The sequence below is a fragment of the Muscardinus avellanarius genome, assembly GCF_963383645.1.
Source record: "Muscardinus avellanarius genome assembly, chromosome: X".
In the NCBI taxonomy this organism is placed as follows: Eukaryota; Metazoa; Chordata; class Mammalia; order Rodentia; family Gliridae; genus Muscardinus; species Muscardinus avellanarius.
Window position 1 is genome coordinate 127,630,565 of NC_137792.1, and position 26,465 is coordinate 127,657,029.

The following is a 26,465-nucleotide window of genomic DNA, read 5'->3' on the forward strand; positions in this document are numbered from 1 at the left end:
GCCTTTTACAGTAACAGGTACAGAAAAATACAATTCATTTTAATGATGAATAACATAGAAACTAGCATGTCATTGGCACACAAATCATAAAAATATAGAAAAGAATAATAAAAATTAGAGGCATGTGAGCATTAACCAGATATGTTACAATAAAATAAATTCTTAAAAACAATGAATCAATCTTAATTATATAGACAAATCTAATATCAGAAATATACAGTCATGAAAGAAATGATAAAATAATAGAAGCAATGAAGTGATAGCAGGAATCACTATGGAAATAAGAGTATTTATCAAGTACCTGAGAAAAACATATAACTTGTGGAGTCCCAAAAGAAAGGAGATTTTATCAAAAAAATTGGGTGTGACACTGAGAAATAATAAGAAATATATGTATTTACCTCTACCCAAAATCCCTGACATAGAACCCTATGAAACCTTCTAGATAGGGCACTACAAAAACATTTTGCTTAGTATTTGTATTTTGAATCTCAGTTCCTGACACAGATCTCCTAAGACCTTCATAATTTTCTGAGTGATAGGACCATCTGATACAGAGCTTGTAAATGCCTTGGGATTTTCTTGGTGATAGGCACAATTTTTGTTCTAACATGGTAACTTTTAGTGGGTTCTTGTATAGCCTCAGAATGGGGAGCTGGTTGTCAGGGAAAATAATCATATAATTAGAGAATTGGAACTTTTCACCCAAGTCTCATTTTTGACATCTTTCAGAAAGGAGAAAGTAGCTAACATTGAGTTGGTTACCAATGCCCAATAATGGAACCAATCATGCCCATATAATGAAGCCTTCACAAAGCCCTCAAAGGTCAGGATTCAGAGAGATCCTGGCTAACTATAAATGTGAAGGTTACCAGAAGGTGATTACCTGAAGATGGCATGTATGTTCACTGCAACTTTCTACACAACTTACTCTGAGCGTATCTTCCATCTGTCTGTTCATCTATATGTTTTGTGATCTACTCTGTTAAATTAATGAAAGTGAAGGGATAGTGATAATCCATGATTTATAACCAGTCAAAATGGTAAGTAACCACCTGATACATAAATTTGGCATCTAAAGTAATGCACAGTCTTGTGGGACCGAGTCTTCAACGTGTGGGATTTAATGCAGTGTCCAGGTGGACAGATTGAGATTGAGTTCAATTATAAGACTCTGACTTGGTGTGCTATAATTATCCCAAATTTTGTTCTTGGAGAATAGAAATCCCCATACATTTTGGACAAATAAGCATTCTGTGTTGATTAGAGAGAAAAAATACAATGTTTTCCCCTTTGGATATAAGTAAAGGTACTAAATATAGAAATTAAAGTAAATGATAATGGTGAAAATAATAAATACAGAATTTAAGAGAGATGGGGAATAATTGATAGATGTAGAAGCTGGGCAAAAGAGTGAACTGATATGTAACTGGGGTACTTGAGGAAGAAAATAAAAACAATGAAATTGAATAAATAATCAAATATATAATTTAAAAATACTCTACTGAAATAAAGAAGACATACAGAAAGAACTCTGTAAGGGATACTGTATGTGTGTTTGTGTGTGGTATAAGAGAAAATTGAACCAGAATAGTCAACACTACGAAAAGACCTTAGTGATGTTATGCATTGTTAAAATAGAGAAAAGATTCTTTGAGCAGTCAGATGACAAAAAGATCAACTCATGTATAAGGGAGGGGAAGAACTAAGCTAGCTTGAGAATACTTCACTGAAAAAAATTCTATACCAAAAGACAGTGAAGCAGTGGCTACATGGTATTTAATCAAGAAAATGTGAGCCAAAGATTTATATCCAGTCCAACTATGTGCAAAGTCTACAGGCAAATGCTTTTGAGTTGACAAGATTTCAGAGACTATTTTTTTATCCCTTTTGAGGAAACTACAAGAGGATCAATTTGAGACAATAAAATAAAATAAAAAAATAAAATAAAAATAAAAAATAAAATAAAAATAAAATAAAATAAATAAAATAAAATAAAAGAGGATCAAAAGATTGACAATAAAATTTAAGTACTTTTGACTCTAATTAAGGCCAAACAAAAGTAGGAATAGAGTGACAACACAATGTAAATTCCAATTCCTTAAATACACAAAGATTACATAATTAATACCAATTGGGAAGAGTATGGAAAAGAACGTCAGATTAAATAAGTATGCTGATTACCTCATTTGTAAGAGACAAGAATAAAAATGTGTCATTGGTCTTTTAAATATGATTAAGATATTAATGGTTATGGCAAGTACTAGTTGTATGCTTAACCACATGAAATAAAACACCAAGAAAGAGTGTATTATTGGATTAATTATTTTACTATAATGTAATGACAAAGTCTTTACTACTTGACATGGTAAACAGACTTATAAAGAAAAGAAAAACTTAAGATTAGAGCAAAAAACCAAATCAAAGTCTATTTGTATATAAAAGAGATACACCTGCAACAAAATGATTCGCAGGGCTTGTGTATTTCATCAGGGAAATGCAAAAAAGCAAAACAAAAAAAAGATAAAAAAGGAAGGCAAAGGTCAGGTTCTTTTAAAAATGTGAAGTTACGGAATTAAAAAAATACTTTAGACAGGCATGATGGGGAATGTCTGTAATCCCAGTACTTGGGAGGCTGATATGGGAGGATCGCAGGTTCCAGGCTAGCCTCAGCAACTTAGTGAGATCCTGTTTCAAAAAAAAAAAAAAAAAAAAAAAAGAAATAGGGCCAGTGCTGTGGGTTGGAGGTAGAATACCTCTGAGTTCAAAGTTCATTACCAAAAACAACAACAACAAAACCCAATACTTTAAATTCTAAAGTATGCAGTTCACATGTAAGATAAAGTAGAATTGTTTACCTAGCACCAACTAGCATCTATTTAGCCTTAATAGGTCAGGGAATAAAAAGATAAATAGAAAAAGATAAGCTAGTTAAATTATAATTCTCTATCAATTTGTTTCAAATTAAATGATCAAAAAACATAAGAATATAAAACAAACAGTTTATAGATTAGTTTGATATATAGTAAATTTCATATATAAAAATAAGGAAAAGTCAAATTGAATCTATGGCATTCACTAACATTGATGTAGTACAAAAAGAGTTTTGAATTATAATAGGTCTAGAAATTTGTCTTTTTAAAAAAATCATGAAAGTAATTTTTCTTTCTGTAAATTAAAAAATTCCCATAATTGTTAAAGAGCCAAAGGAAAAATAGAAAGTTGAGTATATTTGTCTTTAAAACAAATATGATAAAAGCTTTATAAATTAGTACCTAACAGATAAAGCTAAAACAGTGCTCAGAGAAAAATTGAGGACTAAAATAGGTCTATCAGTAATAAGGCAGAATTGAAACAAATGAATTAATACTCTAACTTAAAATTAGAAGTTTAACAGAAAAATAATTAAACCAACTTTGAATTAATGAATTAATAATAAATTAATAAACAAAATGAAATTGAAGTATATTTAAAACATATTAAATTAAAGAATAAATAAAAATATGACTCCAGTTAATCTAATTAATAAAAGGGGAAAATCACTACTAAAAGACAAGAAATAATAAGAAATAACCACAGAATCAGAAGTAAATAAAAGGATGAGGAACTATTTTGCTCAAACTTATACAAATAAATTAGAAAGTCAATGAAATATATAGTATTCTAGGGAAAGAAACCCTATATAAATGTAACTGAGAAAAGCTAGAAAATCTAAACACATGGATTTCTAGAGTGAATAAAGAAAATTATGAAAGCATGATTCCCCCAAAATAACAATAAATACAGGTGGGTTCACAACATATTCCCCAAAATTTTAAAGAACAGATAATTACAAAAAGAATAAAACTGCTTAAGAAACAAATGCTTCCAAATTTTATTTATGAAAGGAGTTTAATACTAACACTACAACTTGGAAAATATTGCATATAAAATATAGTAAAAATTCTAAGCAAATATGTTTATCAATGTTGTTAATTTTTTAATTTTTTTTTTTTTGGTGGTACTGGGGTTCCTGGAAGCCCTTCTAACTCCGGGCTACACTCCCAGACCTATTTTTACATTTTTATTTGGAAACAGGGTCTCCTAAGCCAGCGCGCGCGGCTGGCTTCGAACCTGCGCGATCCTCCTGTCTCTGCCTCCCAAGCGCGGGGATTACAAGCGTGTGCCACCACGCCCGGCGTGTGGATGCGTGTTTTTAAATTATTGGTTGTACTTGTTTGTCCTTGTATCTGATTGGTTGTATTCTAAGGTTGGCAGGCTTGGACTTTTGGCGGGCTCTGACTTTTGACCGGCTCTGACGTGTGTAACCATTCCTTCCTGGGGCTATAAATTCAGACCTTGGAGTGAGCTCTTGGTCTAACCTCGACCACACCTCCTTACCTGCTTAAGGGACTGCGGCTTGGCCAGGGCAACTCTCTGGCAGCCTACAACTCCCTGAAGAGTACCGGGTGGTGAGAGTCTTGGTTTCGACCCCTGGCTTGCCGGGACAGAGCTGCAGCACAATAAACTCTGTTTGTATTTTTACATCCTTGGTGTGTTCTTCATTGGTTGGGTAAGGGAGCGATTTTCGGACCCTATCAATATTTATAAGTATAAACTCTGTAAAATAATAAAAAATGGTCTACATAAATGGAAAGACAGCCCCTGCTTATAAACTGCAAGATATATTTGTTAAAATGGCAATAATCTCCAAGCCGTGCAGGTTCAAAGCCAGCCTCAGCTGGTTTAAGAGACCCTGTTTCCAAATAAAATATAAAATAGGTCTGGGAGTGTAGCTTTGAGATAGAAGGCCCCTGGGTTCCATCCCCAGTACCACACACACAAAAAAATGGCAATAATCTCCAAGTATATATGTATATTCATTTCAATGAAATAAAACAATAATTATTAATAATAGTCATTTAATTAATTATTAAATCTATTTAATTTTTATTCAAATGCCAAATGGATTTTGGTGAGGAGAAATTGACAAGCTCATCCTAAAATTCATATGGAAATGGAAAGGTCCCAGGGAAGTCAAAACAGTCTTGCAAAAGAACAAAGAGGACTCAAACTTAGTGATTCTAAATGTGACCATAATGCTGCAGTATTCAAGATGGAATGATTTGAGCATAATTAGAGGCATAAGGCTGAAGAGAATAAAATTTAGAGTTAAGAAGTAACCCCATTCATTTATGTTTAATCTATTTCCAACAAAGTGCCCAAACAATTCAACGGAGAGAGAAGATCATTGTTTTAACAAATGGCACTGAGACAACTGGACACCCACTTGCAGAGTGAAATTGTGCTCTACCTTACATCATCTATAGCATTTAAATAAAAATTGATCAGAGACCTACAGCATGACAAAAATCTCTTGTGGAAGCAGAGGAGAAGCCATTTGATCTCACTTGACACTATCCTGTAACTGAATCCCCTCAAGTCTTACCCCTTCCTGTTTGGAGAAGCTTATCTAAAGTTCAATCTTACACCTCTAGGAATGACTAAGCTCCTTCCAGCAGGAAGGAGAATACCCCCTGCCAGATGCTCATGGCTTATCTGGCTACCTGAAATTCCTGTGTGGTATCCCTCCCCCAACACTCCCTAACCTGCCAATTCTGCTTCTGTAACCCCCTTGCCTACCCCTTATAAGCCCCCTACCCCAGGCAGTCGGGGCGCCCCTCTGGTCTGATTTTAGACTGAGGGCTCCACTGCTGACCAGCTAATAAAGGCTTCAATTGGCACATTTCCCTTGGGCTCTTGAGTCTCTCATTTCTAAACACAACACTCTTAGAAGAAAACAGCAGTAAATCTTTCTGATCTTGCATTAGGCAATAGATTCTTATATATGATACCTAAAGTGTAAGCAATAAAAAGAAATAGATAAATTGGACTATATCAAATTAAAAATATTTGTGTTCCAAAGGACATTGTCATGAATGTGAAAAACCAATCCACTGAACAAAAGAACATACTTGATAATTGTATCTCTGATAAAGGTCTAGTATCGAGAGCAAATAAAGAATTTGGCATTAAATTATAAAAGAGAAAATGCCTTTTCATTAAAATAGGCAAGTAATTTTTTATTTCTACAAAATATCAAAAATGATGAAACATGTTATTCCCAATAATTATTAGGAAATGCAAATAAAACCCATACTTCACACTCACTTGGATGGGCTATATTGTAAAAGACAGACAATTCTAACTTTTGTCAAGGATATAAAAAATTTGGAACCCTTACACATAGCAGGTTGCAGTATAACTTGGTAGAGTCCTTCTGGAAAACAGTTTGGAAATTCCATATACATTAAATAAATATACACCTCTATCACCCTGAAGTTCATCATGATGTATGATTTTAATACATTAATAAAAAATAAATGCTGAAAACAAAACAAAACAATGAGCTACCCATGTAATCCATGAATTATACACCTAGGTGTATACTCAAACGAAGAGAAAAACTTATGAACACACAATAACTTATCTGTGAAAGTCATAGCAGCATTATTCATAGTATCCAAAAAGTGGAAACACTCCAAATGTCCATTAATGGATGAATGCATAAATGAATGTGGTACATCCATACAAGGGAATATTATTCAGCAATGAATAAAATACTGATATATGTAACAGAGTTTCACAAATTTATTTGGCTTACCACCCCCTTTTCAGAAAACAATGAACACATGCCCCACATGCCCTCCTGGAGATCTTTCTTATTCAAGCAAATAAGCAGAAAGATACAGTGAAAAAATTGAGTTCTTTTATGTATTTATATTTTGTTCCAGAACTCTTTGAAGAGCTGGTATTCTCCACTTTGGAAACCTATAATAAAACATGAAAGAATCCTGGACACATTATTTTAAATGAAAAAAAATCAGACACGAAGGCCACATATTGTATAACTCCATTTACATGATATGTTTAGAATAGGCAAATGAATGGGGAAAGAAAGAGCCTTAGTATTTACCAAAATCCATGGACAAGAATTTGAGTAGTGATTACTAATATGTAAGGTTTTTCTTTTTGGCATGATGAAAGTATTCTGGAATTAGTAGTCATAGTTATACAAATATGTCATTTTAATAAAAATATCTGAATTATATACTTTAAAATGGTGTATATTATGGATATGTAAATCATAACTTAATGAAGAAAACAACTAAAAAATGTTAGTGAGCAGAATTCCATAGGACATTTTCATAAGCAGGCATTGAAATTAATAGGATTTATTGTAAGAATCAAGAATGGTTCACCATTTGTAAATTTATTAGAATAATTGATCATATTAATTGATCCAAAGATAAAATTATATGCTCATCTCCATAGATGCTGAAAAGGCATTTGACAGAATTCAATGACAAGTCTCAATTTTAAAAACTCAATAAGAATAAATCAATGCTTCTTTAACATGATTAACTATATTTATCTCAGCCCCAAATTCAATATCATAAAGAATCATTACCTTGAAAATCAACAGAGTTTGGATTGTTCACTAGCTCCACTATTATTTGACATTTTACTATAGACAAACATCTACTACAATCGCATAGGATATGGGACATCCCTGTACAAAAATTGGGTAAAGAAAAACATTTTATTGATTGCAGATGACATAATTATGTAAAATACAAGAGAATCAACTAAGAAAACAGTTGTCAATAAACAAGCATTGTGTAAGGTAGTTACATATGTTGATGTGTGGGAAGCAATAATATACATACATATTATTGTAAGAACCAAGAATGATTCACCATTTATACATATTATATATATATATTTATACATATATATATTTATACATATATATTTATACTATATATATATATCTGCACTTAAGGTAGAAACAATACCTTAAAATACCTAAAAATGAACTTACAAATATATTCTACATGCAAGAAGAAAATAATTATTTAGTAAATCATTTATTTCCCAGAAAAAGTAGAATTGTTTACTTTCCTCCTTTCATTTTGTTATCAATAACATTTCTTCATTTTTAAACTTTTAATTATGACAAAATATACATAACAAAATTTACTATTTTAGCCTTTTTCTTTTAGTTTCAGGGGAATTCTATTTTTGTGCTACATCCCCAGCACTATTTTATTTTTTATTTTGAAACAGAGTCTTCCTAAATTGCTGAGGGCTTTTCTAAGTTGATGAGACTGTCCTTGAATATGCAGTCCTCCTGTCTCAGACTCTCAAGTACTGAAATTACAGGTGTGAGTCACCACACCCAGGGTAATCATTTTTAAGTGTACAGTTCAGCAGTGTTGAAGAAAATTTAAGTATCAAAAAGAATACAAGAACACATGAATAAGCCAGCCATGTTTCTATGTAGAAAGATTCAACATTACACATAAGCAACTTATTAAGAAAATTGTTAGCCAGGCGTGGTGGCGCACGCTTGTAATCCCTGCGCTTAAGAGGCTGAGACAGGAGGATTGCACAGGTTAGAAGCCAGCCTCAGCTATTTAGTGAGGCTCTCAGCAACGTAGTGAGACAGACCCTGTTTCCAAATAAAATATAAAATAGGCCTGGGAGTATAGCCCGGAGGTAGAAAGCCCTTGAGTTCCACCCCCAGTACCACCAGAAAAAAAAAAAAGAAAATTGTTAAATGTAAAGTCATCCCAATAAGAATATGAACTGGTTAAGCCAGGCATAATGGATGACACATGCCTATAACCCAGTACTTGGGAGGCTAAGGCAGAAGGATTGCAAGTTGAAGGCCAGCGTCTGCAATTTAATCAGACCCATTTTCTATTACCATTATGCACTATGATGTTATAAGCATCACATTGAGAAATACTCTATCATCATTCATCATCAGATATCATCTCCCCCATAAATACCACCATACTTGCTGCCAAAATCTTGAGTATTTAAAAACTGTGTGCCTGTGTTTTCTACTTTTAGGATAGATTCCAGACCTTTTTCAAAAGTCCCTACTCTGAAGAATATAATCAATTCTCTATCCAGAGACACATAAACACAGCATCATGCTTATCATTCACACTGAATTGTTATGTGTTAACTTTAAAAGGAAATAGATACCCATTTCAATGAGCAAGGGGATTTGTACCTGAATATAAGATAATAAGTAATCTGAAGGGACAATCATGTAAATTTACTTACTATGTATATTTTTCTCTGTAGATGTAATTAAGCTGTTAGAAAGATTTTTCTTAATGTATCTATTAGCAAAATGTTAATGTACCTCCCAAGATATTTTGCTTGTTACTTCATAAACGATTTGGGTTAAAGGAGAAAAGAGCAACAGATTAGTTTTGAAAATGTAAGAATTAGTTAAGGTAAATTGCCTAAATTGCCTATGGGATTATATAATATAAATATACTTAGGGATATTAGTATCTATTTTTCTAACTTCTACTGCTTACAAATAATTCCACCCAGTTTGTTTTTGCTTTTTTCTTTCTTATCTGTTTTTCTTCTCCTTCTCTCTTTTAATTAGAATTTGGGGAAAAAAAAAACACAGGAAGAGATTCGTGGATAATGTTAAGAGTGAAGCAGCCATAATTGTGAGCTTTCTTTAGGAGAATGCTTTACTAGACTTTGAGGGTAAGATGATGATTATATCACCTTACATTTACTGCCTAGCTATGATTACAAACTGATAATTTAGGGATATATCTAATAATTCAATTTAGTTCTTATGATAATACTTTATTTCTTTTTTTCTGATTGCCCCATAATGTAATCAAACAAATTGTAATTGTTACATATAATAAATAATGATTGTCCTCTCAATGATGCTCTTCTGAGAAAGCATAGTTCCACTGTAAACAAACTCTGCTGTAATTTTCTATGTAAGTACAAAAAGTAAAAAGAAAAAAATATCTTCTTCCATGCAATTACCATTATATATTTGAGACTGTGATTTGTAATATATTTTTATTTCACGCGATATGTTCATATAACTACAACCACTTTCAAGTTCGGTATCTGAATTTCCTGCTAAGCTCTTTAACTTTTGAGGGTTAAATAAAAACTCTCATTATGTTATGGAGAAGAGTTTTTGGGAGGTCTTTTATGTAGTCATATGAAATATATAAATATTTATTTTAGCAGCTTTATTATTCTGATAGTTACTATAAATCTTTGAACATTATTCTCTAAAAAACTTCTTTAAAATCCAACATAAACGCTGTCATAATATTTGTCTCTTGTCCCTTTCCCCTCCCCACAAAGATCATAATTGCATAAAAATAAATATATAAATTATCCTATTTCAATAAAATCCCAAATGGCTGCACACTGTTATAAGCAAACTAAATAATTGTTATTATACCTGTCTCTTAAATATTGAAAGTACATTTTAATTTCCATCCTTTTATAAAGTGTTAAAATTATATTAATAAAGGCCCCCAAAATGTATGAAAAATAATACATAAATAATGAGTAATCATAACAGATGTGCAACCAGAACATCGTAGAACCAGGATTTATGGATAAAAATTTGGAAACCCTTGATTTCTGAAATAAAGTCCTCCAGTCCCTTCTAAAAACAAAGTCAATAATTATATCATTTCTCCAAAATTATTCAAGTAGTAAAAGAGACAAAAATAAGGAAACATCTTATGTTTAGATTATGATACTAAATCTAATGTTTAGAATTAGAATAATATTTAATCAGTAAACTAATTAGGATACTAGTGAAACAGGGGTTTCTTGAGAGGAAACCTGGTATTTTCTCAAGATGAAACAGAGTTCCCTAAGAAGGAACTCAACGTTTCCTACCAAGTTCTTGTCTACAGTGAGTGAAGAATGACACCCGCAGACCTCAGGAAGGGGAGTAAAAGGTTTATTGGAAGCAGCAGGGAATGGGGGGAGAGTGGCTGAACACCCCAAAAGGGGCTGGAACTCTGAGTCCAGTAGCTGCCTTCAGGACAATACTTGAGAGTAGCCCAAGCCGAATTGCCTTCAGGTGCAGGCTGCTTTCTTCTAGAGTCCACGTGATCTGGGATCAGAAGGGAATAGAGAAAAGTGGCCGAACACCCCAAAGGGGCGGTAGGAACTCCGAGGTCCAGTAGCTGCCTTCAGGGTCACTACCTGCGTGTCGCCCGAGCCAAGTGCCCATCAGTTGCAAACTACTTTCTCCCAGAGTCCACGCGATCTGCCAGAAAAGAGGTACAGGTCACCCCTAGGGGCCTGGCCAGCCATGATGTCCAGCAGAGGCCTTCAGGTCACTACTCGAGAGTCGCCCGAGCCACGTGCCCTCAGATGCACTCTGCCTTCTCTCAGGGCCAACACGACCTGCGAGAGAGAGAACAGCTCCCCAAAAGGGGAGGGGTCCCAAGAGGGAAAGCCCCAATTTGTCATCTGACTAAGGCCGAAGGCCTGATCCTTTGCGACCTCTTTGGTTAGGGTGACTTTAGGAATTCTGGGAAGCAGCTCTCAGGATTTGCATAGGGTATTTGCAAGTCCTTTGAAGGGTCTCATCTCCTTTCATTCAGTAGGAGTGTCCACTTGCTCTGTGCTGGCTCCTGAGTTTGTTGATTAGTAAACAGATGGCTTTGTGAAGCTCTGGCCTTCTTATCTCTGAGCTTTTGTAGTTTCAGGCATTTGTCACCCCTCAGGAAACTCAGGAAATTAACTTTTTTCTACCAAGGCCTTTTCCCTATCTGCCTATTTCCTTTCTATCTCCTCACTAGTATAAGTATAAACTATTTCTATGAAAATCTATTTCCTCATAATGTACATTAGAAGAATGTAGAAGCAAAACACATCAGTATTAATGAGGACCCTGAGTACACAGATCTTGTTTTTTAAGTACCATTATTTGTAAAAGGAGATGAGCTCCTTGGAAAAATAACCAATTCCAGGTCTTGGCAGACAAAATACAGATAAACCTATATAAGAGCACAGTGTTACCCTAGAAAACAAGTATTAAAAGAATGAGAGGAAATATCAAAGAGGTGTATGTTCAAAAAGAAGTTACTACTGCCCATACCTATCTGGAGTGATTTGAGCATGGAGAAAGTAAGAATGGTAGGTAATATATTGTAACATGTTGAAAAATAATTCATAAATCCATAATGATACTCAAAATGAAGGTGGAAAGGAAGTTCTTTTTAAAGAAATGAAGAACAACTAATAAATGTGGAAGGAATAAGAGAAATAAAAAGATACTATTTTATAACTAACACTATAAGAATAGATTCAGAAAAAGATGACATCAACAAATGTGAAGTTATTGGAAATATATTCACATAATTTCAAGTGTCTCTCAGAAATTAACTATTAATTTACAAAGTTGAAAATGTAACCAAAAGGAAAAATTAGGATTTAAAGTAGAATTTTAACACTGTGCAAATTAAACATTTTGGCCAAGGACATTATGCAGGTGATCCTTATATTCTCAGTCATGTAATTATTGACTCAACTAGTAATTATTTTTATTTTAATAATATTCTAAAAGAAAGCAATATTGTTTAGAGAGTAGATTTAAGGTTTTAAATTATGAATGAAAGTGAGAGAATAATGAATGCAAAATTTAAAGTAGTGGTTCATCTAGAGCTAATCCAGGTCTTGTGATGTGGAAACAAAAAGTTTTAAAGATATTGATGATGTTAATTAGTAAACTAGATAGTATATACATTGATATTTATTTTATAAATATTTATTGTAAACTATTCATGTATTACATACATTCTATCGGATGAATGAAACATTTCAGAATAAATATACATAATTTTTAGCAAATGTTTACCAGAAAAATTAAAAAATAGAAGCAATTGTTAGCTAAAGAAAAATTCAGATAAAGTGCATGTTTATTTCAACTATCCATGGAAACTTGTTTGGTATTTTAACATCTGTATTTTATTTTTAATATATTTAGCTTTTATACTCATATTTGTAGCATTTGACTTTTATTAAGTAAACAATGAGAATATGTGTAAATAGATATTTTATTTGAAGTTTGATACTTAAGTGATTTTTTTTGAAAAAAAATTAAAATTTTTTTAATAATATAATATTGGTAGACCTATTACTAGCCATCATTCTTCTATAAAGAAAGGGTTTTTTTACAGTCCTCTTTTTGGACTTGTGTGATTATAAACTCATTGGTTATTTTACTTAATATGTCATATTACCATTATTTTATTTGATATTTGATCTTTTTTGAAGAATATAGTTTGTAAATTTCTGTTTGTTTTATAAAAAAAACAAATAAGCAACTAGCTTCTGCATATTAGGTAGAGCTTCCATTTTTTTTTACTTTTTCTGTCAGACTAATCTCACTTAGCATAACGTTCTCCAGTTCCATCCATTTCCCCACAAATGACATAATTTTGTTCTTCTATATGGCTTTCATTGTGTACATATCTCACAGTTTTGTAATCCATTCATCTGTTATTGACATCTTGGCTGGTTCCATAGTTTGGCAAGTGTGAATTGTGTGGCCATGAACATAGATATACAGCATAGTTTGGTTACCATTCTGGTTGGAGTTTGGTGAAAATTTCAAGGTAGTTTTGATTTGCATCTCTCTGATTGCTAATGATGTTGAGCATTTTTTCATACCTTTATTGGCCATTTAAATTTTTTCTTTTGTAAAGTTCCTATTTAGTTCAGTTGTACATTCTTTGATTGGGTTACTTGTTTTCTTAGAAGTGAATTTCATTTTAGTAATTTCAAAATTTACTTTTGAAAAAGTGTTTAAGATACAACATTCACTATAAACATTTTTGTAAGTATGCATTAGTATAACTAAAAATTAAAAATCATCCATATTTCTTCCATCTAGGGGGATCTACTACAGCCTTTTATACTTCAGTGTATACTAGTTTATTAACAATAACATTAATATTAATTTTGTTGTTTTCTGTTTATCATGTAGTTCTTTTGTCCCTCCTTTCTCTCTTGTTTTCTTCCGTTCTTTGCTTTATTTTGTTTCTCCAATGATAAGTTTTGATTTATTTTATTTTGTTTAACTTAAAAAGACATTTTCTTTGTGGTTACCATGGGACTTACATAAAATGTTTTATGCTTACAACAATCTACTTTAAGTCAATATCAAGTTGACTTCAATCATAAAGACTGGATACTTGATTGCTCTCCCCTAGATATAGCGCTATTGATGTCATAATTTATATCCATTTATATTATGTATCCATTTACATATTTTGTTATGGTTTTTCTTATAACTTTGACTCTTATACTAGAATTAAAATTTATTCACAACTATTAGTATAATATAGTATTCTGTATTTATTTCTACAGGTATACTTAACAATTAGTTTCATTCTTTTTTATGCTACCATGTTGCTCTTTAGAATCATTTCAACTCAAAAAACTATGGTTACCATTTCCTATAAGGTAGATGTAATGATGATGATGAACTTCTTTAGTGTTTGTCTTTATCTTTTCTTCATTGTCAAAGGACAGTTTAGCTAGATATAGTATTCTTCACAGACTATATTTCCTCCTCATCCTCTCACCAATTAATTTTCATCCATAATATATTATTTTGTTAGTTTCTTTTATGTAATATTTGATGTTCTTATACTAGCGGCATAGTGACTCAAGAAGATTCAGTAGAATCGGTTCACCCAATTTCAGTAAAGGGTATATTGGCTATAATGTATTTAAAATAGTAACAAAATTAACTATCTCTCTGTTTTTTTATCATTAAATACCAGAAATTTATAAGCTGTGTTGGTAATAAAACATTCCTTCTTGAAGAGACTGATAAATAATTTAAATTCATCCATACCCTGTCGGGTATACTCTGGGTTGTACCTCCTTTACAAATGTACCTTCTTTGTAATTTCAAAATTATATATTTTGAACTTCCAGCTATTACAATTAGCAAATGTTTTCTGTCTTCTAACTCTATCATTTTTTTCTATTCTTCAGATTTATTTTAGTGCTATTGTTTTATTAGTGTGTATAAGACATTTTATTGATTTTTTTCTCTAACCCATTATACTGTTTGAGTCATATACTTTTAAATACATTCAATGCCTACTGACCATCTTTTTTTTTTTTTTTGTGGGTCTGGGGATGGAACCCAGAGGCATTTGACTTCTGAGCTACACCCCCTGCCCAATTTTTTATTCTTTGTTTTGAAACCGGGTCTCGCTGAGTTGCAGAAGGCCTCACTAAGTAGCTGAGGCTGTCCGTGAACCGGGATCCTCCAGTCTCAGCCTCCCAAATGCTGGGATTACAAGCGTGTACCACCACACCCAGCAACCATCTCTTTTCTTGAAGTTTCTTCAGTCATCTCTTGGTTAACTCAAGGTTATTATCTTTTATATTTCTTAATAAAAATTCATATAACTTCCTTTATTTTTCATAAATGGTAATTTTATAGAATTACCCTTTAAAGATCAGTTGAATTGACTTAAAATCCATGACCCACTTTTTCCTTTAGGAATAACAGATTTCACACCTCAAGAACTTCAGGTGTTATAAATAATTATGTATTAAGTATTTAATTAAATACAAGACTATATACAAATGAAAAAGCATGAAATGACTCAGAATTCTATCAAATACAACTTTTAGGAATGAATATTTGGTTGTTTTAAACATTCACTCTACAGGTTTTAGAGCAAATTATAGAAAGTTAAAGAAAAATAATGAATGAGAAGGTATTATCCATAGTGAGCCTACAAGAACACGGACATTTTAGAGACATATAGAATAAAATGAGACACTATAAAATAACTATACCATAAGGAACATTATAAGTAATAAAAAGAACTATATCCAAAGAAATTATTGATACTATTCTAGAACTTATGAGGGATATAAATCCATAGACACCAGCAGTACAAAGAATGCTAAATTTACTTTTATATGCATATAAAGATATGGTAGTGTATCTGAAGAACATTAAGGTTGAAAAGATTTTATAAAAATCAGAGAAAAAAGCAGTTACCTATACAATAAATTACAATTAGGATCATAGCAGACTTCTTAACTATACTAATGAAATTCAGAAGAGCAGGATAATACCTTCAGACTGTTGAGAGAAAAATCACTATCTACCTATAATTGTGTAACCACAACATTGTTTAATAAGAGTGGAAAACACCATTTTGAAATAAAAGAGTAAAAAAGTTTATCACAATAGACTATTAATAAACAAGCTTCTCAGCTGGACATGTGGTGGTACCTGTAGTACTTGGGAGGCTGAGACATGTTCAATACCAGTCTTATCAACTTTGTGAGGCTGTTAGCAACTTGGTAAGACCCTGTTTCAAAATAAAAAATGGTCTAGGAGTGTAACTTAGAGGTAGATTGTTCCTGGGTTCTATCCCCAGCACCAGCAAAAAGTAAAAAATATATAAACTTTTAAAGGAGTCTCCAAGGCAGAGGAAAAATAAATCTATAAGTAATGTAGGATAGGAAAAAGTGAATGGAGGGCATGGAAAGTATTGACAAATACATGTATAAACAAATCTTTGTAAAATGATAATAATAATAATAATATCCCATGTGTGATACAAAAAAAGAACTAAATTAATGAATAACAAAATTGTATACATCAGGAGATGGTGATGATGTTTAAATTATACTATCATATATTGGACTTTGATGCTGACTTTATTACTTTTAAAGTTAACAAGGAGACTAGGAAAGTACAAGGATTATAGAAACAAGTTCAAGTTCAAATATATCTGTAAATTATAATTAATGCTACTGAATTAAATTCATTCATTAGAAGATTAAATTATCTGATTGGTTAATACAAGTAAGCAATATTTGTTAGAGATAATCCTAATATATAAAAATATGGATAGTTCAAAAAATTGGAGAATACATATCAGATATATACTAACATTAAATAAGATTGGCATATCTATATTAGTATCAATCAAAGGATAATTCAAGAGAAAGTATTAGGGGTAAAAAGGGTCACTATGTGATCACAATGGAATTATGTGCATGTAGCTAGTAACAACCTAAAGATAAGAAACAAAATGGATGGCATTTCAGGCAGAACTGATGTTAGAGAGTTTAATAATTGACAATTAAGAAGACAGAGTTTTAAAAAGTTATGGATGATTTGAACAAGATAACTCATATTATTTTATAAAAATATGCATGTGTTTATTTATACTTACATATATGCAGATATATGACTATGAATCCAGCAGTTAAAGGATATACATTTTCTCCTTTAGAACACATACTGCATTCATAAAAATTGAATACATTAGGCCATGAAGAAGCTGTCAAAGTTTCCAGGAATGGATATTATATAGACTAATGAATGATGATAATGCAAGTATGTTAGATTATCAAAACCAAAAATAGGAAGAAAGAACATTAGTACTTCCAGAAACTAACACATTTTTAAAATCACTCGTGGGATAAATAAAAAATTATAATGGCAATATCAAAATGCTTATAAATAAGTAATAACTATAATGACAAAAATACCACAATCAAAAGTTTTTATTTGGGCATAAGTGATATCTTATTTTTCCAGTATCTCAAACTATCATTTTCAGGGCTTTCTTCACGTTTATTTCCCTCACAATTTTTTGGCTAGTGATAATAGGTCTCTTCTTGAGAAGATTACATTTTGTCATTCAAATTTTCTGAAGTTCACCTCCAGATTCACCTTGCTTGTGAAGATATAACATCTGTATTATGGTTTAGATATGGAACATCCCCCCAAAATGTTCATGTTTTGTAAGCCTGGTCTCTAATATTGCAAGTTTCAGAGATGGGACATGGCTAGATGAAGTGGGTCACTAAGGGATTGGCTTTGAGGCCTATATGTGCCCCTGGCCCCTTCCCAACTCTCTTCCTCTGCTTCCTGGTTTATATAAGCTAAGCAACTGTCCTCCATGCCTTGCCATCTTGATGTTTCTGCCTTGCTTCCAGCCAAGCATGGACTGAACCTCTGAAATCATGAACCCAAAGAAATATTCCGTCTAAGTTTCTTTCAGATATTTTGATCACAATGAGGAAAAGATGGCAATCATCTTGTTCCCTGTTTCTCATGTTAGCTTTGCTTTCCAAACTAGTTAGTAAGGTTTTCTGAAGAAACAGGAACATGCTCAAAAGGGGCTTCTTCAATTATTTATAAGTCATTTAATGCTTGCAATGTACTATCATTCCGGTAGAGTTGTAAATATAGCATGAAACTGTACTGCTGCATAGTCCATGGATTTCTGTTTTGCTTCATTCCTCTTTAAACCCAGATTGATAGCATAGAAAATTATTTGTTCTTTAAATTCAAAGTCTTCATTTGAATATAACATCTATTTTTTTTCTAAATAGGTTATTAGCAACATGAGCTTTTTGGAAGGGTGCGGAGTGTGAACATGAGCTTAACATAATGAAGTGATGAGAAAAATATAATCGGAATCAGATTTAGCAAAACTAAGTCTTGAATCAGTTAAACAATTTACACATTTTATAATTTTATTCACTATACTAATGATGGACCAATACACTTGACAGGTGGAAGTGCTTGAGGGCCATTGAGCATTGAATTTTCCTAAAGCTGCACAATTACAGAAACACCTGTGTTAAATAACCAAGTGCTGATTTACTATGGAAATATGCAAAATGTTTCACAGTGCTCTAAAATTGTGATTCACTCTTGATAGATTAGTGGATTTACAATAAGTAAATGACAGTTTATTGTCAGGTGAACTATTACACTTTATAAATTGGTCAAAATTGGACCTATTCAATACATGTGGAAGCAGAGGTACATACAGAGTGGGGCTTCTTAAAAGAAGCTCTGTTTGCACTCTGATAAGGTAATTGAAAAAGAAACTCTAAACTCTCTTGTTTTTCTCACTGGAGAATTAGGTGTTGGATTTTATTATTAAGGTTCTGTAATCCTACCCAAAAGGTGATCCAAAATAGTTAAAACTACTTCTAGAGAGTTAATAATGGACCTTTGATATTGATAAAAAAAAGTTAAAATGAAATCATGATAGTCATAGCTTATAATACATACTTGTAAAAAGGATAGAGGGATTATTGCTTTCCAGATGGGAAAAGACAAAATAGGTGAAGAAAGCAAAAGTATTTCCATGTTCCTAAGGGCTAAATAAGCAAGGTGTGCATGTATGCCTCTACCATCTTGTACCCCATTAAGATGTATGACAATAATGCACTAATAAAAAATTAAAAATACTAACAATTTAGAAAAGAAAACAAGGTAGAATCAAGAAAGCAAAGATTTGTTAGCAAATAGTATGTTTAGAAGAAATTTTAAAATGCGCATTGCAAAACTGGGGCTTAAAACCTACAAAATAATACTAAAATAACATGATGGTGGACTCAGGCTGTTTTAGATAACGTTGGTTTAACATAATATTATTTGTCCAAAGAGCTCTTAAAGTAGCATTTGATATCTGTTGGACAAGAGTGAGAGTGTTTTAGTAAGTAAAAATACTACAGTGTCTTGAGGGAGTCTTTTAAAAACCTGCAAAATAATTTGTTTTGGGATATCCTAAATCTTACTCCATATTTTGGCTTTCTATCTTTCCAAAGTGGCAGAAAGCTGAGAACTACAGTAACATATGCATACCCATGTTCATAGCAGTGCAATTTGCAATAGCCAAATTATGGAACCAACCTAGGTGTCTATCAACAGATAAATGGATTAAAAAATTAGGGGATATACAAGCAATGGAATTCTACTCAGCAATAAAGACAAACAAAATTATGTTATTTTCAAGGAAATGGAAGGACCTGCAGAAACATTATGTTAAGTGAGATTAGCCAGTCACAGAAAGTAAGGGCCATATGTTTTCTCTCATATGTACAAGATATGGAGTAATTGGAATTCCAGAAGGACTCCAGATAATGGAGGAGAAACCTAAGTGGAGCCAGGAAAGTGGTCAAAGGGAAGGTGGTCAGAGGGAGGTTCATTTATAGAATTACTACCATGGAGTATGTGTACATATGTGAAAATACTAATGTCAACCTCAGTACTTTGTATTGGGAAGGAGGGTGATGGGGAGGCAGGAGGTGAAGCCCACCAAGTGCTGTGTGCATGCATGTCATCAAAAACATGATTTACATTATGATGTGAGACTACAATGCACCAATGAAAGCATTACAGTTTTTAAAGTTTCAGAAATAATTTTGCTTATATAGGAACTTAACCAACTAAATATACCTCTAATGCAATTCTTTGAAGACAAACTATAAACAAATTTTAAAAAGTTACTAAAATATGAAATGCCTTTTGCATCTGGCAGTATTTTGCCTTCTGTAGCCTACCTTTCATTTTAGGGAAATGAGAAGGCCACTGGAGTGTTAGGCAAAGTGTACAGCACTAATTCTTCTACTGAGTCAGTTATCTGCATTAGAAACAAGGAGAAAAGTTGATTAATAAAGTATATATAGTCTTGAAAACATATTTTCACATAAGGAACCTCCTAAAATCTATGATGTTTTATACATGCACACACTGAAACACATGCATAATTAGGGTAGAAGCTTTTTTCTTTTTACTTCCAATATTCAGAGAAGAAGGGCATTGATGAAAGCTTTAAAAATGATTTGTGAGAACTGTTACATTATTTTGGAAGTGTCACATTACCTAATTTTTCATTTCTTCGTCTTCTTTGTTGATATTGTGATAATCTGGAGGATTAGTTCTCTTGACCATTGCTATGGGATAGCCTTCACAGTACACAGCTTTATCCTGAAGATTTGTTTTGTGGTGTCAGTTTGGCATGCAGTGTTGGCTTTGGTTCCAGATGAGCATTGTAGTATAGTTTCCCTACAGCTTATTTTGCTGTAACTCATGACTTTAGGCATAGCACATATCAGGTCAGAGTCCAAGAGACCTACTGTCTCTGGGAACCATTCAGGAATGAGGCCTTTCTAGTGACTCAGGAAGTGAGAACAATGTAATTTGCTTCCAGGTCTTGAAGACAGTATTTCTGAGGGCAGGGCATAGAGAAAAAGTCTTAAAGTGATAAAATCTTCATCAGCAAATCCCCATTGAAAATGCCTCAACTGGGCTCGATGGTACATGCCTTTAATCCCAGTACTTGAGTGGCTGAGACAAGAGGATCTCAGAATCAAGGGCAGTCTCAGTAACTTACACTCTGTTTCAAAATAAAAAATAGGAAAGAACTCAGAGGTAGAATGTCCCTGGGTTTGATCCCCACTACCCCTCACCAAATGCCTCAGTTAAATTATTTATAGACAACTTTGAAGAATATTATTTATTTTTGTGTTAAGAAATGCCTAACATAATGAGGAATATCTGAAAGATATTAATTCATCATCATAATTTTTGAAAGCACATGTAAGCCAACACACAGTGGAAATTCTTAAATGATTTTCAAAGGTTACTGTATTAAAAGTCAAGTTGTGATTAGTTAAACTGGAACAAACCACTTCTTTTTGGCTAATATTTTTTTCAAACGTTATTTGGTTGAGTTCAGAATGCCTGGGACTAAAAATAATGTTTCTGCTTCAATGTCCCCCTACAATAAACACTATGCTGTGACCTTTAAAGAAGAAAACATTAATACATGCACATCAAGAAATTGGAAAGAAAATCATCTGAAAGTCAGATTTCTATACTAGGGAGTCTCTCAAATTGTTGACCAAAAAAGTTATTGTTATTTAAAACAGACTGGTATTATAATCAAATCTAATACTTTACTGACTCTTATTTTCTCCATAAAAAATCATTCAGCAGAGTTTTCAAAAACAAGGCAAAATAAAGTAGTACATTTTTTAAATATCGACAGGATAAACAGGCAAGTGAAACCAAAGGAATAAATGCTCCAATTCTTAGCTTATTATTATCGAAGAACTTGTGATTAGTTAAAAATGATCATGGGGTACACTCTATGTGCACGTTTGCGTTTCTTAAAAAGAAGTTGATGCCCTGCAGCTCACAGATAACACAAATAGCAAGTGATGCAGGAGTTGCTAAGGGCAACCACACATCTTTTCTGTCATTTCTTTATCCTTAAATGGCCAAACTTAATGATATCCCCAATACCATAAAATCTCTGGATCTGCCCTTAGAAGTTTGGCAGGATACAGTCTATAATAATTACCTAGTATGGGGAAAGGGTGGGGCAGGATATTTGAGATGAGTGAACCTAAAATTCATTGATTCAGGCTGAGAAAAAAGGACATGCAGGGTATTAAAATCGGAATCAGTACCACATAGATGCAAAATGTGAATAAATATTGAATAATCCAAGAAGATTGATTTAGCATGTGATAGTGCTACCTTTTATGTTCAGATTTCCATAATGTAGTTGGGCCAATAGTAAAAAATGAATTTGATACATTGAGAATTCTAAAGATCAAACAATTACTCTGGTTGATGATAACCAGAGAAATACTCAGCAGCGAATACTGTCAGCTGAGAGAATCAGGTATTTCTATCTACTTTTGTCTTGGTTTAATAGAAAGTTATATAATAGAATTCAACAGAAATCTCTTGTTTTCTAAAATAGAAGAGGAGATTAAGAGACAAGCATATAACTCGTATTTTCAAAGAACAATTTATGTTTCATAGCAAATAGCATACATGGTACATTTGATCACATTAGGACTATGCACAAGTGCTTACTAGATGTGAATATTCAATTGCACCTGCCAAGATATGCAAGTTTTTGTGTAGTCCTTCATTTTGGAAATGATGTCGCTATTGTTGCTTTACTCAAATTCTGCCCCAGGGGTCCATAAAAAAGAGTGAATGGGTTCAAAAGGGACAATGGCTAAAGGGCCTCCTGTCATTTTGGCAGAATTATTATTGTCTCTGCAATTATTGGCCTTGAGAGTTCTAGCATAGCACCAAATCCTTGGTAACAGGGCTTGAATAAAGAATAGTAAATGTGCTCATCTAGTTAGCTTCTACTAATATAGGACCTATAGTTGACTATTTTGCGTTCAAAAATACATACCTCTATTTTTATGTACACGTTTTTTTCCATAAAAATATAGTGGTTCAATGTTCAAATCTCTGTATGTTTCAAGGTCTCAGAATAGTGGAGTAAAAACTTAGTTTCTAAGCACAGTGGTTTTTATTTTTTTGTCAAACACAATGTCATAAGAGGTTGTGTGTGTGTGTGTGTGTGTGTGTGTGTGTGTGAGTTTAGTTACTGAGTTGAATCTAAGCATAGAAGAACAGTTTTCTCCCCATATTTTTTCTGCCCTAAGCATAAAGATTTTCTGCCATTAATGCTAAGTATCATGAGGAAGAAAAGGGGGTGAACAGAGGTTGATGTGAAATGGCATTTGGGAGATGTATCAAGAGTATGTAGACTCAGGGAATGTTGTTTTGTGTGAAAGAGAAATAAAAATAAAAGACGTGAGTGGAAAGACATAAAACTTCTTGGTTGATTTTTTAAGCTTCCGTTTTGAGAAACTTATCATTTTCCAAACTTGTAGCAAGTTTTTACCTATTAGTATCCACGACTAGCCAGAAATTAACTTCTGACATGTCTAGAATTTAGGCCATCTAAAGCAATGCTTCTAAAATCAGGTCAACATGTGGACATAAATGAGTGTGTTTGCATGGCATATGTGCAGTTTTCCAGATAAGTACTTACCTGTGCCATACAATTCATAAAGATGAAGATGGGGTTTTGGATTGTAGAAACATGACCATAACCTGGTAGTGCTAGCTAAAGAGGATTACCACCATGGGTAATCTGTAGTAAAAGTTTGGGTCAAAGGCTAAATTGACTTGATAGAGGAGGGGTTGGAGACATTCTGATGGCAGGGCACTAGCATATTCTGAGGAGAGTTATGTTTGGCAGGAACATAGGAGATTAAGTAGCATGCAGCAGGAGAAGATGGTCATAAAGTTCAGAGGGACATAGTGTCTATAGAGTCTCCTATCACTTTTGTCAAGTTATTATTATCTCTCTAGCTACCATTTCTTTCCTGGTGGCAAAGGGATTCTTAAGGGAGTAGTTTCTAAGGGCCAGGGGCATACTTTATGTAGTCCTTACATTAAATCGCTAACTTGCTAAGCGACACACCAGTGCCCATTTATGAGCTAGAGCCATGCTGTGCCAAATGAAATCTTCATGGTCATGACAGAGTTAAAGAACTTCTGAATCTCACTTTTCTTTTATATTTTCATTATATTATTATTTTTGGCACTGGATATTGAACCCAGGGGCATTCTACGCCGTAGTTTGGAATCTTTTGGTGTCTTGCCCACAGAGAAATGTTGAAAAAAAAAAAAGGTTCTTCAGTAGGAAAGAATTTTTTCATAATTCAACTCTTTAGAACATTTAAGAGAAAAGCTTATGCCTATCGGACTGGGCCTTTAAAAAGGATAACTTTTTGTTACTCGGATTGGAATGCTTTGTTTTACAAAACATGCTAAGTCCTTTGTCTATCTTTTTGCTTTAACTTATTGCAAAACATGTTTAAGGTTGTTTTGTATAATTTGCTTCTTATGCATTTGAACTAGGCTTGGTGGATCCTGCCTGTATTCCCAGTATCTGGGGAGGCTGAGACAGGAGGATCACAGGTTTGAGGCCAGCATGGGGTAATTTAATGAGAAATAGTTTCAAAATTTAAAAAATGAAATATAGCTGGCAGTGTGGGTGTGGATCAGAGGGAGAACTAGGTTTGGTCACACGTATAACACACACACACACACACACACACACACACACACACACACACTATTAAATTGCATCGCTCCTTCTGTAGAATTAAGATTCCACTAGACTCTTCTCTAGCATTCCTAGAGTTTAATTCTACATAAAGAATTTCATTCTCTTTTCAGATCTTTTTCTATGGTCTATTCTTATACTTTGTTTAGGAAGGAAACAGACACCTCATTGTTGTAGCACCTCATCTGATTCTATCATGTATGAAATAATCACAGTGCTAATCAGGCTGGTTTGGCTGGTCCAGCTCTATGGTGGCAGCTATCTGCAGTGCACAGCAGGGCCTGACAACTCCCATACTGACAGCCCCGCCCACAAAAAAAAACTTACCAATTAACCTTCAGTCACACTGGATCGAAGACTGACATTCATTATTATAATGAAATCAGTAATAAAGGGCACTATTGAAACACCTGAAAAACGACTCCATTATTCTGTTGTATGTCCTGCTTAGCAACCTACAAAAAAGCAAAGCTCAGAGTTAGAAAGACAGGATGCTGGGCATAAAGGAAGAATAAAGAACAGGTACCCATAGCTGTCTGCTCTTCAGCAACCATTGCTTACAAAGCTGTTTTAGCCCTTTCCAGAGGAGAGGAAGATGGAGGTTGCTTGGACTCAGGAGGGATCTATTTCAAGATGATTGAAGAGACACTGTTCACACGCACACAAAAATGTTAGCATGGCTTTCTTTAATTGCCTTTCCTGTGGCACATATTATGCTTCTTACAGAGGGTGTGCTGCTATTCTGCATCTAGGCTTTGAAATGAATTTAAATTTTTGGAGCAAATGTTGCTTTATCTATTGGTATGTCTGACAGAATTAATAAGCACTCCCCCTTCCCTACTTTTTTTTTTTTATAGAGTATCATTCAAATAACATAACCTTGTCATGGATATCATAGTATTACTAAAATGTCCTATTCATTCATGATTAAGGAAACAAGCATATGTTCTAAGCTATTTATCTAACAGACATTTACTGAGTGCTGAAAATATGCCAGAAACTATGCTACCTATAGTGGGTACAGTTGCAACATTCATGTGCAAAATGGGGGTCACAGCTTTTGAGCAACTCAATGTTTAAAAGCTTGGGGAGGAGGGCAGGCATCATGGCTCACCCTTATATTCCAAAAGGCTGAGACAGGAGGAACATAGTTTTTGGTCAGCCTGGGAAACTTAGTCTCTGTCTCAATATAAAATAAATACATAAATACATAAACACATAAATAAATACATAGGGCTGGGGCTATAGCCTGGTGGTACAGCACCCCTATATTTATTCCCCAGTACCTAAAACTCTTGTGGAGATATGGCTGTTGACATTATCTTTCCCTATAACTACTTTGTTTGAAATATTTTATATAGGCAGGCACAAGATTTTGGCAGGCCTATGATGTCAGTTAACCTCTTTACGCTTAGTTCAAAGCCCACTTATGTGGACAGAATAGTAGAATTCACTGCTTATTGGGTCATGTAAATTATCTTACAATTTTAACCTAAATCTAAATGAAAAAAGTAGCCAAGTAACTATAGGACAGTGTGGGGAACATTGAAAACTCAAAGTAAATTCATATAATCAATGACAACTAAAACTGTAATGTCTTGGTTTGTTCCCTTATATTTTCATGCATTATTTCAGGATATTTTTTCTCTTCAATTAAACATAACCATAAGCATACAGACTAATTAGCAGAAGACTAAAAGAAATGTGCTCTGGCAGTATTCAGCTCAGTCTAACCTTTTCAGACATTGAGCCTTATTCCTTTTGTGTGTAGAGAACTAGAGGAACTTTCTTTGGGTACAGTCCCAGAGTTTGCCTTGGAGCCCAGCCCAGACTCGATTCTTGTTGAATAGATGAGCT